Genomic DNA, 17,989 nt, shown 5'->3' with positions numbered 1-17,989 from the left:
ATGGTCACTAAATGAATGGTTGTAAGTCGAAGATTGACTATATTCTGCGAAACATAATACAGTATTGGAAATACAATCCCATAATTCTTTTATTTAACTCTAATTTGTATTATATATATTTTTTAAAAGCAAACTAAAAAGTAATACAATACAAAGAAAATGCTAATGGGGCAAGAAAGGAGAAAAAAAGAAAAAGAAAAATAGGGGGGAAATGCAAAGAAGTAGTTTCCAATCTTCTTTTCAGCATTTATAATTACAATTATACTTTTACCTTTTATTCTGTTTGCAACATAACCTTCTTCTTTCTGTAACCTATCTGATCTAATCATCAAAATGGTAGATCATAAGTTCTTTTTTCCTCCTACTTTGCTTAAAAAGTCTATAAGGGGTTACCAGTCAGGTGTCTGTTCTCTGAACAAAGAAGTCAATTTAGCCAGCTCAGCAGGTTCCATCATCTTCACCAACCGCTGTGAGGTAGAACCGAATCTTTCCATCTTTGTGCATACAATAATGTCACTGCAGTGAGAACAAGTCCCATAACTTTTCCCCCACAAACTGTTTGTCCACCAATCCCAAAACAAAAACCTGATCTCCTCTCTAACATCCTCTGACTGGTATTTGAATTCATGTATTTGAATTTTCTAGCTTTTTTTTTTTTTACATGTCCACCAAATATGATAAAACATTTTCAACATGCTACCTCTAATGGAATTTTAATACATGCCATTTAGCCCAGGGGTGTCAAACTTGATTTCATTGAGGGCCACATCAGGGTTGTGTTTGACCTCGGGGGGCCAGGGGGGACATGGCCAAAGTGGGTTGGTCAGTTCGACGTCACTTGTGTCAGGGGCACCTGTGGTGGCCTGAGTACTCTGCCAGTGAAAACGGGCTCCTGAGCTCAGTTTTCAGCTGCGACCAGTGGTGGGATTCAAGTAATTTAACAACCGGTTCTCTGCCCTAATGATTTCTTCCAACAACCAGTTTGCCATACTGCTCAGAAAGTTAACAACCGGTTCCCCTGAAGTGGTGCGAACTGGTTGAATCCCACCACTGGCTGCGACGACATTCTGCAACCCTCTGCCAGCGAAAAAGGAGCTCTGGAGGGCCATGTGCAGCCCTCCTGAGCTCCATTTTTGCTGGTAGAGGCACCCCAGGCCAGTCCTTCGCTGTTCCCAGGATGGCCCTATGGGCCAGATCTAAGCACTCCACAGGCTGGCTCCGGCTCCTGGGCCTTGAGTTTGACACCCCTGATCTAGCCTGCACTATAACCTAATATTCACCTATAAAATTCATTTTTTGGGGGGGGGTTTAGAATTTCTACTAAAAGAGATTTAAATTTGGGTTTCTCGTATTACTTTTGGGGAGCAGGAGTTGTTTTTCTATGAAGAAATATTGAGACTGGCTCTGTTGTTGAATAATGGTAGGGAAACATGTCAGCATTACAACTCTGTTAATCTGTATCTGCTGTAACTGCCTCTATTTCCCAAATCCCATGTTTGGGAATATAACTAGCACAAGAGAAATATTTTCATTATTTATATGAACGGGACAGGTAATTAACAAATCAATGGCAACCCTTGAACGTTAAATAATGAAATAATGTGGTGATTATGATGTCAGACTCTGTGAATATTATAACGTAATCCTTCAGATGGTTCTGCACCTGAGTTTTATTCAGAGCTGTGCCTTAAATTAGATATTATATATCTTCAAAAATATCTTTCTCAGCATGCTTGTTGACTCCAGCTGGGAGGATGTAAAGAATCTTCAACATATTTAATGTAGTGTTTCCAAGTGTAGTTTCAGAACTTGGTAAAATTTGTGCATTGTTATCTGTCAAGGTACTGCTTAAATCAGTTTTCAGTGGTTGACCACATCGGGTTATCTGTGTATATGCTTGTGCATGCATAAGAAGCTTCCAGCTTTCTTAAAAGCATTGTATAGGGCAGGGATGACAAACCTTTTTGGCACCAAGCGCCCAAACTGGAAGGTACCCGTGTGTGGACATGCACACGTGCACCAGAGCCCCGGAAACTTTAAGACCAGCTGGCTGATGTACATGTACGCGCCAGCCACCTGGTCTTCTGGTTTCCAGCGTGTGCATGCACGCTGACCAGCTGGTCTTCGCACACCCAAAGACCAGTTGGACGGTGCACATGCATGCGCTGGCCACCAGGTGTTTGGATTTCCTGTGTGCGCGTGCACGCCAGCCAGCTGGTCTTCAGGTTTCCAGGGCTCTGGCAATTGCAAAGAGCACAACCAGAAGAGCAGCTGGCGACGGCGCACGTGCCCAGAGAGGGCTCTGTGTGCCACCTCTGGCATGTGCACCATAGGTTCACTCATCTTGGGTATAGGGTATTTTTTAGAAGTCTGACCTAATATAAAACAAATGGATATTGTTTAATGCAAGCCATCAGCTCTTCAGTATCTGATTTGCAATGGATAATAGCTAACTTGACAAAAGAAGAAATAATTTCCTAAGCCAAATAAAGCAGTTTGTGGCATAATTAGACCCAGAGCTATTTAACAGTATAATACTCATGATATTAATATTTTCTTATTAGGCTGTATTTTTAAGGTAAGAGATTGGATTTTTATATAATGAATGACCATGTGGAAACGTTGAAAGGTCAGGTAATAAGGCTTCCTTAAGGGCATTTGCTCCTGTTGCCGGGTTGATTGAATTTGTAGGCTTTACTTTTAATGTGTGTATATTTTCATGCAGTTTTCTAGAGGAGAGAATCAGTGGGTGTCATGCTTATTGAGATACAAATGATAGATATCCCTGATTAATTTGGGAAACTATTTATTTATTTATTTATTATTTACATTTCTATACCGCCCTTCTCCGAAGACTCAGGGTGGTTTACAGCCAAGTTAAAAAGACATATACAAAAATTAAAACACAATATTTGAAATTTAAAAATCTGAAACCATAAGGTCGAATATTAAAATAACAAGAAATAAAACCACTCAATTAAAAATTACTCTTAGGCCAACCCTGCTCGTTGAAACAAAAAAGTCTTGAGCTCGCGCTTAAAGGCCCGGAGGTCGGGAAGAAGGCGTAGCCCCAGAGGCAGTTCGTTCCATAGGGTAGGTGCCCCAACAGAGAAGGCTCTTCCCCTGGGGGCCGCCAGCTGACATTGTTTAGCTGACGGCACCCCGAGGAGACCCTCCCTGTGGGAGCGCACAGGTCGATGGGAGGCTATTGGCGGCAGTAGGCGGTCCCGTAAGTAACCTGGTCCTATGCCATGGAGCGCTTTAAAGGTGATCACCAACACCTTGAATTGCACGCGGAAGACCACCGGCAACCAGTGCAGCTTGCGTAGGAGAGGTGTTATATGGAAGCTCCGAGACGCTCCCTCTATCCCCCGCGCAGCCGCATTCTGTACCAGTTGAAGTCTCCCGGTGCTCTTCAAGGGGAGCCCCATGTAGAGAGCATTGCAGTAATCCAGGCGGGAGGTAACGAGGGCATGAGTGACCATGCATAACGAATCCCGGTCCAGGAAGGGACGCAGTTGGCGGATCAGGCGAACCTGATAAAAAGCTCCCCTGGCAACGGCCGTCAAGTGTTCTTCCAACGACAGCCGTGCATCCAGGAGAACGCCTAAGCTGCGAACCAACTCCCTGGGGGCCAGTGACTCGCCCCCCACAGTCAGCGACGGAACTAGCTGACTGTACCGGGACACCAGCATCCACAGCCACTCCGTCTTGGATGGGTTGAGTCGAAGTCTGTTCATCCCCATCCAGACCTGAACGGCTTCAAGGCACCAGGACATCACATCGACAGCTTCATTGGGGTGATCCGGGGTGGAAATGTACAGTTGAGTGTCATCAGCATACAGCTGGCAACTCACCCCAAAACCACGGATGATCTCCCCCAACGGTTTCATGTTGAACAGGAGGGGCGAGAGAACCGACCCCTGCGGCACCCCACATGTGAGGTGCCTCGCGGTCGATCTCTGCCCCCCCACCAACACTGTCTGCAAGCGGTCGGAGAGATAAGAGGAGAACCACCGAAAAACGGTGCCCCCCACTCCCAGGCTCCTCAACCGCTGCAGCAAGATACCATGGTCGATGGTATCAAAAGCCGCTGACAGATCAAGTAGGACCAGGATAGAGGAACAACCCCTATCCTGGGCCCTCCAGAGATCATCAACCAACGCGACCAAAGCTGTCTCCGTGCTGTACCCAGGCCGGAAGCCGGACTGGCACGGGTCTAGATAAACAGTTTCATCCAGGTACCAAGGGAGCTGATGTGCCACAACACTCTCAACAACCTTCGCCACAAAACGAAGATTAGAGACCGGACGGTAGTTCAATAAAATAGCTGGATCCAGGGAAGACTTCTTGAGGAGGGGTCTCACTACCGCCTCTTTCAAGGCTGTGCGGAAGATACCCTCCTTCAAAGAAGCATTAACAATTCTCTGAAGCCAGCCTCGTGTAACCTCCTGTGTGGCCAGTACCAACCAGGAGGGACACGGGTCCAATAAACATGTGGTAGCATTCAGCCCTCTCAGTATCCTGTCCATGTCCTCGGGAGTCACAGAATCGAATTCCCCCCAAATAATATTCTCAAGAGCTGCCTCCGCCGTCCCACCTGAATCCACCCAATCAGCGTCCAGCACATCCTGGATCTGAGTGATTTTATCGTGCAGATACATTCCAAACTCCTCAGCACATCCTTGCAAGGGGTCCTCCCGAGCTCCCTGGAAAAGCAGGGAGCGGGTTACCCTAAACAAGGTGGCTGGGCGGTTATCTGCCGATGCGATAAGGGCGGAAAAGTATTCCCGCTTTGCCCTCCTTATCGCCACTAAGTAGGCCTGAGCATACGACCGTACTAGTGTTCGGTCAGATTCGGAACGGCTGGCCCTCCAGACGCTCTACAGGCATCTTTTCCGGCGCTTCATCTCTCTCAGCTCCTCAGAGAACCAAGGAGCTGGTTGAGAATGGCGCCAGGTCAGAGGCTGCAAAGGCATGACACGATCCAAAGCCCCCGCCGCCGCCGTTTCCCAGGCAGCGACAAGTTCTTCGGTCGAGCCATGAGCCAGATCCTCAGGAAACGGCCCAAGCTCCATCAGGAACCTCTCCGGGTCCATCAGGCGCCTGGGACGGAACCAGCACATTGGTTCCGTCTCCCTGCGGTGTGGGTTTGCGGTTCGAAAGTTGAGACGAAGGAGCGAATGATCTGACCATGACAGGGGTGTAATAACCAAATCCCCCAATTCCAGATCATTCAGCCACTGTCCCGAGACAAAAATCAAGTCCAGCGTGTTTCCTCCAATGTGAGTGGGACCATTCGTTAACTGGGTCAGGTCCAAGGCTGTCATGGAAGCCATGAACTCCCGGGCTGTCACCGATGTCTCGCCCACCGACGGCAAATTGAAATCCCCCATGACCATAAGCCTGGGGGAATCAACCGCTGCCTCGGCAATCACATCAAGCAGCTCAGGCAGGGCTGCTGTCACGTGGCAGGGAGCCAGGTACATGATCAGCAAGCCCACCTGCAAGCCCTGGCCCCACCGAACAAGAAGAGACTCACAGCCGGCTATCTGCAGGACAGTGACCTCCCTCGGCTCTAGAATCTCGTTTATAATAACCGCCACCCCTCCACCCCTACCTTATACCCTCGGCTGATGGAATGCTCGGAAACCCGGTGGGCACATTTCTACCAGGGAGACACCCCGTTCCGTGCCCAACCAGGTCTCCGTAATGCCCATCAGGTCCATGCCCCCCACTTGAATAAGATCTGAAATGAGGGGGGTTTTATTGGTCACGGACCTGGCGTTGCACAACATCAGCCGAAGGTCAAGGCCCCGAGGATTCCAGCCACCCAGGGAACGGGAGAAGACAGAGGGTCCGGAGTGCACAATCGCTTGTAAACAGCGAGGGCGCACTCCCCTAACAAGATACGGACCCCCGCTTCCACCATATCTGCCCCTCCCACTAACCGTGCCAATTGAATAAACCTCATGGCCTTGGGTACCAGCCTCCTCCCCCAGTGTTACCTCCAAACCTACCTGTAACTCGCGAGCCCTTGCAGGGTCTGGCCCCTGTAATGGGTCTCCCCCACGACCCACCTCAACCCTCCCTCCCTTTAAAAATTCGTTAAAAGCCTTAATTAAAAAACCCCTAAGGTTCCTTTTTGACGCGTGCCATCTCTCAGGGTTCCAAAACCCGTCATCAAGGTAGGCCCTCGATAGAGAGGAGGGCCAAATCTGCAAGAGGGGGGCATCTCGCAGACCAAGAAGCAAAGCAGGTGAGTACATAATGTTCAGGAGGTGATGAAAAGTCTAATCCTAGTCAGCCCAGATGGAAATATGTTCAACCGGGGGCTAGCACAGATGACAAGATGAAGGTCAAAAGATGGAAAAAGACCTAGGGTGGCCGCCATTTCCGCGGACATCACCAATCCGATCTTCCTAGTCTCTCATAGTCCAAAGAAAGGTAGCCTCTGCCACTTAAGATGGAACTCACGGCCTCGGCTACTTCAGACTGTTCAAACTGTTGCCATCGGAGTTGGGGTTCTTTTACCCATGTCTTTGAAGGTATCCCTATAAACGAGGGGTGTCAAACTCAAGGCCTGGGGGCTGGATCCGGCCCATGGGGTTCTTAGATCTGTCCTATGGGGCTGCTCTGGAAACAGTGAAGAACTGGCCTGAGGTGCCAAAGATAATTAGGGGACTGGAGGCTAAAACATATGAAGAACGGTTGCAGGAACTGGGTATGTCTAGTTTAATGAAAGAAGGACTAGGGGAGACATGATAGCAGTGTTCCAATATCTCAGGGGCTGCCACAAAGAAGAGGGAGTCAAACTATTCTCCAAAGCACCTGAGGGCAGGACAAGAAGCAATGGGTGGAAACTAATCAAGGAGAGAAGCAACTTAGAACTAAGGAGAAATTTCCTGACAGTCAGAATAGTTAATCAGTGGAATGACTTGCCTGCAGAAGTTGTGAATGCTCCAACACTGGAAATTTTTAAGAAAATGTTGGATAGCCATTTGTCTGAGATGGTGTAGGGTTTCCTGCCTGGGCAGGAGGTTGGACTAGAAGACCTCCAAGGTCCCTTCCAACTCTGTTGTTATGTTATGCTATGCTATGCTATGCTATGCTATGCTATGCTATGCTATGCTATGCTATGCTATTCTATGCTATGCTACGTTACGTTACGGTACGTTATGGTACGGTACGGTACGGTACAGTACGGTACGGTATTGTATGGTATGGTATGAGGTGTCTTTGCCAGCGAAAACAGAGCTTAGGAGGACCGTATGTGGCCCTCCTGAGCTCTGTTTTCACTGGCAGAGGGTTGCAGAAGGCCGTGGCAGCCGAAAATGGAGGTCTGGAGCCCGTTTTCACTGGCAGAGCACTCGGGCCACTACAGGTGTCCAGACATGAGTGACGTCAAGCTGGCCATGCCCACCCTGGCCACGCCTATCGCAGTTTGATGCAGCCCTCAATGAAATCGAGTTTGACACCCCTACTGCAAACTAATAGCTTTTAGTATTTCATCTATGGAAGAAAAGATAACTCCATATGTATTCAGAATTACAAATTAAAAGACACTGTTTAAGCTACAATGTAAAATTGTAAATGAGACAGGATGATCTCATTATATAGGATGTAAAGTCAGCCCCCATAGGCCAATCGTGATATGTTTTGTTAATTATTATATTTTTTCCTCAAAGAAAACGTTACTGTGTTTTTAAATGTTCAAGAGTTAAGCATCAAGTGAATAAGGCGAGTGCTTAGAAGAAAATGCAAGCAATTCAATTATATTAAAATAACATATATAATAAATTGTCTATGTTATAATAATCAGGGCATGTTATAATAATGGGGCATGATTTTTGATATCCCCTACCTATGTCGAATCTAAAAACACCCAGAATTTCCATGAAATAATATTATAAGATTACTGTAATATTATAATAATATTAAAATAAGAATTGGAAAAAAGAGCCTAAACTGTGTAAATTGAATAATTCACGCAGTATCCTTACCAAAATCTCACCTACTGCTTCTTATCTGCCTTTCTTTACAAAACAGAGTGCTCCATTCTTCCCCCTATTTTTCTCCAAATATATATATATATAAAAAGAGAGAGAAAGAGAGAGAGAGTGAGTTTCCTGCCTAAGCAGGGGGTTGGACTAGAAGACCTCCAACTCTGTTTATTCTATTCTATTCTATTTTATTCTATTCTATGAGGGGGGGAGGGAGAGAGGGAGAGGGAGAGGGAGAGGGAGAGGGAGAGGGAGAGGGAGAAAAAGAGAGTGTTTCCCACCTAAGCAGTGGGTTGGACTAGAAGACCTCCAAGGTCCCTTCCAACTCTGTTATTCTATTCTATTCTATTCTATTCTATTCTATTCTATTCTATGAGAGAGAGAGAGAGAGAGAGCGCGAATATGTCACAGGTCCTATCCAATCTTTCCCCTTCATTAAAAAAAGAGCTTTTTTGTGTGTGGATAAAGTATATTATTATTGCTCTTGCTTTTTCCTGCTGTTGTTATAATAATCAGTCGGTCTAGAGCAGTTATGATGCAGTCCATCTTAAGTTACAGGACTCTCAGAAATATCCTAGAATTGTTTACATAAAAGTTTTTTCTTTTCTTTTTTCTTTTTCTTTTAACTGCAGCCATTGTTGGTTAGGTGCTTAATCCTTTTTCGAATTATGTTGTTCCTTTTCTTGTCTTGTATGCTAGCTTTCATGCTAGCTAACCACATTTCCTATGGAGCTTGCTGTAGACTTTATCCTACATAGGCTGAAAATGCAGATGTTTCTCTGATGTCTGCAGTCTCCATAGTGAATTAATGGACTGTGTCTGCTTTGTGAATGCTCTCTCGTTTCTCATTTTCCAGCCCTCAACATTTGAAGCTGACCTGCTACCTTAATAAAAATATCTATTCATTTCTATTTATTATCAGTGTGGGTCCAGAGAGAGCCTGCTTCAGAAGAAACTTGACATCTGGTTTGGAGTTGAAAAACTCATTTGTTTTCTCTAGTTTTCAACTGTTCGTGGGCACCACACAGTACATTATTAAATTACAATTATTGCACTATGTTCTGGCATGATAAAGTGCTCAGCAAATAGAGATATTGAATATGAAATCTATTTTCTCCACTGTGGATGCCGGAGTAACTCTTTTTTTAAACAATGGAGTGATTAAACCTTCTCTTTAAATACTTTGGGGGTTTTCAGAAGGGTTGCCCTGTAAACTTTCACTAAAATAACAACTAAGGGACCTGCAGCATCATAAAGTTTAAGAACAGTATTATCTCATAAACATTTGAGGATCACAGTCTATTTAATAGGGAATTTACATGTAGAAACACAGAATTATGTACAGAATATATAAGAGCTGTGGTAGTGCAGTGTTTAGAATGCTGTAACACTGTAACAACATTGCAAAAAGGGCTTTAAGAGTTGTAAATCTTACTTTACGAAGTTTTTTCTCTGGTAACACTGTATTCCAAACTAGGGCATATAAAACCTTTGCCAGACCTATACTTGATTACTGTTCACCTGCCTGGAACCCTCACTGTATTTCAGACATCATTACATTAGAGAGGGTCCAGAGATATTTTACTAGGAGAGTTCTCAAATCTTCTGCTCGAAATAAAATTCCCTATACCACCAGGCTTGAAATTTTAGGTCTGGATAGCCTCAAACTATGCTGTCTACATTCCGACCTATGCTTAGTTCATAAGATTATTTACCAAAATGTTCTACCTGTAAATGAATACTTTCATTTCAACCATAATAATACAAGGGCCATCAATAGAACTCAATGTAATTTGCTCTAATCTTAATTGTAGGAAATATGACTTTTGCAATAGAATAGTAAATGTCTGAAACAATCTACCTGATCCTGTTGTTAGTCGCTCTAATCCCCATACCTTTTACCATGAACGGTCTACCGTGAACCTTTCATGTTTCTTAAGAGGTCCCTAAGGGGGCGTGCATAAACGCACCAGCGTGCCTACCGTCCTACTGTTCCCAATTACCGTATATACTCGAGTATAAGCCGAGTTTTTCAGCATGTTTTTTGTGCTGAAAACGCCCTCGCTTATACCGAGTATATCCATACGAGTTGTTTTTTTTCCTTTTTCACATTATACCGGATGGTGCAAACTTGGCGGGCTTTGCATTAGCGGGAAGCCCTGCCGGTGCAGTGAGAGGCGGGCGGGGAGCCAGCCTTCTCGGCTGAGGGAGGGAGGCTTTCCCTGACCGGTAGCTGCCTCATTTCCCTCCCTCGGCTTATACTCGAGTCCCCAGTTTACCCCAGTTTTTTGGGGTAAAATTGGGGACCTCGGCTTATACTCGGATCGGCTTATATTCGAGTATATACGGTATATGTAATCATTCTATGTAGTTTATGGCTATGTTTTGTCAATTTATATCTTTTTTTTGTGTGCCAAAATTTTTTCATGTGTCCATATCTTTGTCTACTCTGTTACTTGTTTTCTTATATTTGTTGACAAATAAAATAATAAAATAAAATAAATAAATGCAGTACTGCAGGCTACTTCTGCTGACTGCCGGCTGACTGCAGTTTGGCAGTTTGATTCTCACCGGATCAAGGTTGACTCAGCCTTTTCTCCTTCCAAGGTGGGTAAAATGAGGACCCAGATTGTTGCGGGCAACAGGCTGACTCTGTAAACCACGTAGAGAGGACTACAATACCCTGTGAAGCAGTATGTAAATCTAAGTGCTGTTGCTATATAGCCAGTGTTTAAAATGGTAGAGGGATGAAAGAACAGAATGGCAAAAAGTGATGCAAAACAAAATTACCTACAGGTAAGCATCTCCCAGAATTCCCCAGTCAATCAGTCATGCTGGCTATGGAATTCAAGGAGCTGAAGTCCACACATCTTAAAGTTACCTTGATTGAGAAACACAGTTCTGTAAATAAAAGAACAATTATCTGCAGAGAGGCATTTGAATTTGATGATCTGGTTAATAATGTGTATTGTATTGTAGTGTGATGGGAAAAGTGGGGGGCTTAATCTTTTTTAAAAGACAAATAAGTCCTGAAGAGTTAAAATATCCAGCTTTGTGTTTGTTGATACCTATAGTATATATCAGGGGCCTCCAACCTTAGTAACTTTAAGGTTTAAAGTTTAAGGTTTAAAGCTGGCTGAGGAACTCTGAGAGTTGAAGTCCACAAGCCTTAAGTTACTAAGGTTGGAGACCCCTGGTATATATTGCATTTCCTGTTGTCAGTTGTAAAAACAGCAGTGGCAACAACAGGGCATGGCTGAAAGATGAAGGGATATATAGGATAAGCAAGTGTAAATTCCCCTGATATTGTTAGTGAGACTTTTAGGATATGTCTTTTTTTGTTTTAATAATATTATTGGATTAGATCTGTACACAGAGTCCTTAACACAGCCACACCAATTTTCAGAACTATTGCTAGAGTCATTTGCGACAATAGAGCCTAAGCAGGTGTGTGTTTCTGGAAACACACACAGCTGTTTTAATGAGTCACTAACTGTTGCAATGTTTATGTTCTGTGTTCCTAGGGGATGTTTTGCAATGAAAGTTAAAGCATTTACACATCCCCGATATGGCTCAGTGTTCCTTACTTTTTCAACTTTCCCTTTAAAAACAAAAGACAAATGGCAAGAAATCTTGCTTTGATCAGATCAGTTACCATAGTGCTGAGTGCCATGGAGCTACAAACATAATCATGGAAGCAAAATGAATTATTCTTTACTCTGGAACAACTGCAATAATAACTGCACTTGTGTCTGCAAAGAAAATGAGTTGGATTTCAACCTGGTACAATAAACAAAGAAGGAAAAATGCATGTGATGTATGTACACTTGCATTCCAACGCTGCCATGTATTATTAGGTCCCTGATATTTCATATAACAGGATATAACAGGAATTCGTCTGTTCTTGCAAGTCTGATCTTTTAATTTATCTGCCTTTCTTCTGTGTTCTTAGACAATGCTACATTATTGCTGTCTATTACTTCACTTATTCCTTTGATTTTAAAAATGTGACATTTTCACAGAGCTTTTACTAGCTTATGTAATAAACATTGCTGCCTGAGATGAAAAGGGAATCAACTACTACAGGGTATCCATTTGCTTCTTTCAGATATAATTGCTTTTCCTTTATCCTTTGTTTTCTTTGAATCTTGCTTCCTCTTAAAAATACGCTGCCATTTTTCCAAACTGCCTCTTCTTTTCCATGCATTTCATGGTTAACTTTGTCTAATATCTCCTTCTTCACCTTACCATCTACATTGTGGGAAAAGAAAAGGACTGATTGGGACTGTTTATGTAAATAATGGGGCCACCATTCCAAGAAAAATAGCAGAGAATAGGTTTCTGCCTTCTCTAGCTGATAGAACTAAAAATAAATAAATCCAGCCCCCCAAAAAATCCTCTTGGTGATTGCTTTTTACAGATGCATACAAGATGCAGAGAATTGATTTTCCAAAAGGGCTTGCACATTAAAAATCTATTTGATAGGGCAATGCAGTGTTTTGAACTTGAAGGCAAAAAAAAAAATCAATTTTGGGTGCAAGGGGGCAAGTGCATCTCCTTTTGTGCAGTTTCTTAAACCCATGTCATTCTCCTGGATTGTATATGGTGGGAACATGTTTCAAGGTAGAGATTTTCAAATTGTTTGATAGGATTCCAGGAATAACTAGGGACCTTAGAGGGACCTTCCAACCCCTGCTTAGGCAGGAAACCCTACACCACTTCAGACAAATGGTTATCGGGTGGAGGTGGCCGGTGGCGGCGGCCTACCTCGGCGCTTCAAGGTGGCGGACGGCCTGTTTAACATCTTTACCATCGGTCCGCCCCCCCCCTCTCCTTCTTCCTTAGTTCACCCCTGACTATTTATAGGGGGGTGGCGAACTGACTGAATGAATGGTTTTGTTTTCTACCCCACGAGGATCACTATTGACTGCTTCCCATCAGGACTGACTGACAGACCGGTTGTGGTCACTGTATCATCTGTTACCATCTTGACCGGCCCAGGATGGGCCTCCTGCCGGACTTTCTTGGTGATGCGAACGTTTACGGCGGCTGACCTTCTTGCCCTGCGAGACGCCCCTCTCTCGCGGGTTTGGCCCTCCATACTATCGAGGGCCCACCTTGAGGACGGGCTTTGGAGCCCCGAGAGGTGGCATGCTAAAAATAGGAGGCTTAGGGGCTTTTTAATTAGTTGTTTTAAGAAATTTTTTAAGGGGAGTTTTAATGGGGATTTTAAGGGTTGGGAGGGGAGGGATTCACGGGTAGGGGAGAGAACCCGTCGGGAGGGGGTGGGAGGGTTAGGGCGGGTATTGGGAGTAGCCCGCGGGGTGGGGAGCCAGTCCTTGCGCGCGCTCGTGGCGGTTCAGTAATGGGTTCGGAGGTTATAGGGGGATTACGCCTTTTGGTGAGGGTGGTTCCATTTGCACGGTAAGTGGGAGGGGCAGATATGGCGGAAGGGGGACCGATCGTTCTGGGGGCGCGCCGATGTCTGCAGGCGATCGCGCGCCCGATCCCTCCCTTCTCCTGCCCCGGATGGTCAAGACCCTCAGAGCCTGGGCCTTCGCCTGATGTTATGCAACGCACGGTCCGTGGCCAATAAGGCCCCTAATACATGATCAGATTCAGGGGTGCCGCGGATATTATAGGCGTTACGGAGACCTGGTTGGGCACTGAAGGGGCGTGCCCTGGTCGAGATGTGCCCACCGGGTTTCCGTGCATTCCATCAGCCGAGGCCCAGGGTAGGGGTGGGGGTGGCGGTTGTTATTAAAGAGAGTCTAGAGCCGAGGGAGACCACTGTACCTCAGATTGCCGGGTGTGAATCCTCTTGTGAGGTGGGGTCATAGGTGTCAGATGGGCTTGCTGGTCACGCACCTGGCTCCTTGCTGCGTGACAGCCGCCCTGCCCGAGCTCCTGGAGGTGCTGGCTGGGTGGCAGTTGAGACCCCAGACTTTTAGTCATGGGGACTTTAACTTGCCATCTTCCGCTCGCCATCGACGGCAGCTCGGGAGTTCATGGCTTCCATGACGGCCTTGGACCTGACCCAAGTAGTTGATGGCCCTACTCACATTGGGGGTGGCACTCTGGACCTGATTTTTGTCTCTGGTCAGTGGTTGAGAGATCTGGACTTAAAGGAAATAGTCAATGAACCTTTGTCATGGTCAGATCACTCTTCTTCGCCTGGACTTTCTGACCGCCATTCACCACCGCAGGGAGACGGAGCCGACACGCTGGTTCCGCCCCACGCGCCTGATGGACCCGGATGGGTTCCGGACGGAGCTTGGGCCATTTCCTGAGGGTCTGGCTCACGGCTCGGTTGAGGAACTTGTTGCGGCCTGGGAACGGGCCGCGGCGGGGGCCTTAGACCGTGTCGTGCCTTTGCGGCCTCTGGCCCGGCGCAGGTCCCAACCGCCCTTGGTTCTCCGAGGAGCTGAGAGGGATGAAGCGCCGGAGAAGACGCCTAGAGAGTTCCTGGAGGTCTAGCCGTTCGAAGCTGATCGACACTAGTGAAGTCCTATACTAGGACTTACCTAGTGGCATTGAGGAAGCGAGGCGTAGCTACGCCTCCTCCTCATTGCATCGGCAGATAACCGCCCAGCCGCCTGTTCGGGTGACTCGCCTCCTACACCAGGGGAGCGGGATGACCCGCTGCAGGGACGTGCTGAGGAGTTTAACGGTTATCTATACGATAAAATCGTTCAGCTTCGGGATGGTCTGGACCAAGATTGCGGTGACGCGGGTGAGATGTTCGAGGGTGGTCTTGGCGATATTGTCTGGGATGAGTTTGACCCTGTGGCTCCCGAGGACATGGACAGGTTGTTGGGTAGGCTGAATGCCACCACGTGTTTACTGGACCCGTGCCCCTCCTGGCTGGTGCTGGCCACTCGGGAGGTGACACGAGGCTGGCTCCAGGCGATTACGATCGCTTCTTTGGTGGAGGGCGTCTTCCGGCCGCCTTGAAAGAGGCGGTGGTGAGGCCCTCCTCAAGAAGCCTTCCTGACCCGCTGTTTTAGGTAATTATCGTCCGGTCTCAACCTTCGCTTGGCGAAGGTTGTAGAGAGTATGGTGGCATATCAGTTTCCTTACACCTGGATGAAACTGTCTATCTAGACCTGCTCCAGTCCGGTTTCCGCCCGGTTACAGCACGGAGACGGCTTTGGTCGCTGGTGGATGATCTCTGGAGGGCCAGGGATAGGGGTTGTTCCTCTGCCCTGGTCCTATTAGACCTCTCAGCGGCTTTCGATACCATCGACCATGGTATCCTGCTGCGCCGGTTGGAGGGATTGGGAGTGGAGGCACCGCTTATCGGTGGTTCTCCTCCTATCTCTCCGACCGGTCGCAGTCGGTGTTGACAGGGGGCAGAGGTCGCCCCGAGGCGCCTCACTTGTGGGTGCCGCAGGGGTCGATCCTCTCGCCTACTGTTTAACATCTACATGAAGCCGCTGGGTGAGATCATCAGTGGTTTCGTGTGAAGTACCAGCTGTATGCGGATGACACCCAGCTGTACTTTTCACACCGGACCACCCCAACGGTTATCAAGTGCTGTCCCGTGTCTGGAGGCCGACGGGTCTGGATGGGGAGAAACAGGCTCAAGCTCAATCCCGCCAAGACAGAGTGGCTGTGGATGCCGCATCCCGCACAGTCAGCTAACCGCTGACCATCGGTGGCGAGTCAGTGGCCCCGATGGAGAGGGTTCGCAACTTAGGCGCCCTCCTGGATGAACGGCTGTCTCTAGAAGATCATTTGACGGCCGCTCCAGGAGAGCTTTACCAGGTTCGCCTGGTACGCCAGTTGCGCCTTTCTGGACCGGGATGCCCTATGCACGGTCACCCACGCACTCGTGACGTCTCGCCTGGATTACTGCAATGCTCTCTACATGGGGCTCCCCTTGAAGGGCATCCGGAGGCTACAGGTAGTCCAGGATGCCGCTGCGCGGGTGGTAGACGGGGCCCCTCGTGGCTCCCGTGATGACACCCATCCTGCGCAGACTGCACTGGCTACCTGTGGCCTTCCGGTGCGCTTCAAGGTTCTGGTGACCACCTTTAAAGCGCCCATGGCATTGGGCCGGGTTATTTACGGGACCGCCTACTGCTACCGAATACCTCTCACCGACCCGTGCGCCTCACAGAGAGGGTCTCCTCAGGGTGCCGCCAGCGAGGCAATGTCGCCTGGCGACGCCCAGGGAAGGGCCTTCTGTGGGGCTCCCACCCTCTGGAACGAACTACCCCCGGACTTCGCCAGCTTTCGGACCTTCGGACCTTCCGCGGGCTTAAAACATACCTATTTAATTGTGCAGGACTGAGCTAGATTTTAAATTTATGGGTTTTAATTGGGTTTTGTTTTTATATTTTAATAACGGGCTTTAGAATAAGTTTTTTAATTGTTTTATATTGTATTTATGTATTATGTATTTTTAAGTGCCTGTAAACCGCCCTGAGTCCTTCGGGAGATAGGGCGGTATATAAATATGATTAATAAATAAATAAATAAATCCAATCTCTTCTTAAAAACTTCCAGTGTTGGAGCATTCACAACTTCTGGAGGCAGGTTGTTCCACTAATCAACTGTTCTAACTGTCAGGAAATTTCTCCTTAGTTCTAAGTCGCTTCTCTCTCCTTGATTCATTCCCACCCATTGCTTCTTGTCCTGCCCTCAGGTGCTTTGGAGAATAGCTTGACACCCTCTTCTTTGTGGCAGCCCCTGAGATATTGGAACACTGCTGTCATGTGGCCCCTAGTCCTTTTTTGGTCACCACATTATAAAAAAAGATGGTGAGACTTTGGAAAAAGTGTAGAGAAGAGCAACTAGGATGATTAAAGGCCTGGAGACTAAAACATGAAGAACTGCTGCATGATTTGAGTATGGCCAATCTAGAGAAAAGAAGGACAAGGGGTGACATGATAGGGTATTCCAATAGTTGAGGGGCTGCCACGAAGAAGAGGGGGTCAATTTATTTTCCAAAGTACCAGAAGGGAAGACATGAAACAATGGATGGAAATTAATCAAGGAGAGAAGCAAGCTGGAATTATGGAGAAACTTCTTGACAGTGAGAACAATCAGCCCAATGGAACAGCTTGCCTTCAGAAGTTGTGGGTTCTTTATCACTGGAGGTTTTTAAGGAGAGACTGGACAGCCACTTATCTGAAATAGTATAGGGCCTCCTACCCCTCTATTCTCTTCTATTTCTATTATTTCTATTTCTATTATTTCTATTTCTATCAATAATGCTTTGCCTCTTGATCTTGAACTCCAAGAATTTTAAGTCTTTTCAACTATTTTTTTTTCTGCACAACCTGGAAAAGTTTTAAAGATGCTTTAAGGAATCACAGTCAGATTTTGTATGATCAACTCAACCTTTGCCTGTAAATCCAAAAGACTCGACTTCCCTGTTATTTAGCTAATTGAAAATGCCGCATAGATGAAATGGCAGCAAGGCAGAACCCAGCAATTTTTATTCTCAAGGAATAAAATTGCAAGGAATGAAGGTAGATTGGTTTTAGGATGCAAAGCATTACTGAAAGGAAAAGTAAAGCATTTTAATCTTCAGAACCTCTCAAAGAACCTTAACAAGGGGCATTTCCCTAAAAGGTTTTGTATGAAAGCAGTTCTGCATATTTGTCTTCCCAGGGTGCCATCTGATCTGTTATGGCTTGGTTGAAACCACTATGGTGATGCTGCTGATGTTTTTTTTTTTTTGTTTACATTTATACCCCGCCCTTCTCCGAAGACTCAGGGCGGCTTACAATGTATAAGGCAATAGTCTCATTCTATTTGTATATTTTTTACAAAGTCAACTTATTGCCCCCCCAACAATCTGGGTCCTCATTTTACCTACCTTATAAAGGGTGGAAGGCTGAGTCAACCTTGGGCCGGGCTCGAACCTGCAGTAATTGCAGGCTTTGTGTTCTAATAACAGGCTTCTCTATTGCCTGAGCTATCCCGGCCCCTTGTTACTTTGGCATGTGAGGCTATGCTTTCTGATTGGACAGAAT

Source organism: Ahaetulla prasina, chromosome 2, assembly GCF_028640845.1.
Source record: "Ahaetulla prasina isolate Xishuangbanna chromosome 2, ASM2864084v1, whole genome shotgun sequence".
Classification (NCBI taxonomy): domain Eukaryota; kingdom Metazoa; phylum Chordata; class Lepidosauria; order Squamata; family Colubridae; genus Ahaetulla; species Ahaetulla prasina.
This window is presented reverse-complemented; position numbering follows the sequence as displayed.